Source organism: Limulus polyphemus, unplaced genomic scaffold (genome assembly GCF_000517525.1).
Source record: "Limulus polyphemus unplaced genomic scaffold, Limulus_polyphemus-2.1.2 Scaffold2213, whole genome shotgun sequence".
Taxonomy (NCBI): Eukaryota; Metazoa; Arthropoda; class Merostomata; order Xiphosura; family Limulidae; genus Limulus; species Limulus polyphemus.
The window spans coordinates 148,966-149,725 of NW_013667823.1; positions in this window are offsets into that span (position 1 = coordinate 148,966).

Below are 760 nucleotides of genomic sequence, written 5' to 3' on the forward strand. Positions count from 1 at the left end.
CCTGTCTTGGTGGACTGCTAGATGTTTATACAACTTGCATTACAGCATTTATAAAATGTTCACTTTGTTTAACAAAATTGTGGGTCTTTCTGTCAAGCCCCACAACTATTAAAGTAACAGATCTGTTGATACCCCACTACTGTATGTTCTGTTGAAGTAGTAGATCTGTTGATACCCCACTACTGTATGTTATATTGAAGTAACAGATCTGTTGATACCACACTCCTGTATGATCTGTTGATACCCCACTCCTGTATGTTCTGTTGAAACCACACTACTGTATGTTCTATTGAGTAACAGATCTGTTGATACCCCACTACTGTATGTTCTGTTGAAGTAACAGATCTGTTGATACCCCACTACTGTATGTTCTATTGAAGTAACAGATCTGTTGATACCCCCACTACTGGATGTTCTATTGAAGTAGTAGATCTGTTGATACCCCACTACTGTATGTTGTATTGAAGGAACAGATCTGTTGATACCCCACTACTGTATGTTCTATTGAAGTAACAGATCTGTTGATACCCCACTACTGGATGTTCTATTGAAGTAGTAGATCTGTTGATACCCCACTACTGTATGTTCTATTGAGTAACAGATCTGTTGATACCCTACTCCTGTATGTTCTATTGAAGTAGTAGATCTGTTGATACCCCACTACTGTATGTTGTATTGAAGGAACAGATCTGTTGATACCCCACTACTGTATGTTGTATTGAAGTAGTAGATCTGTTGATACCCCACTACTGTATGTTGT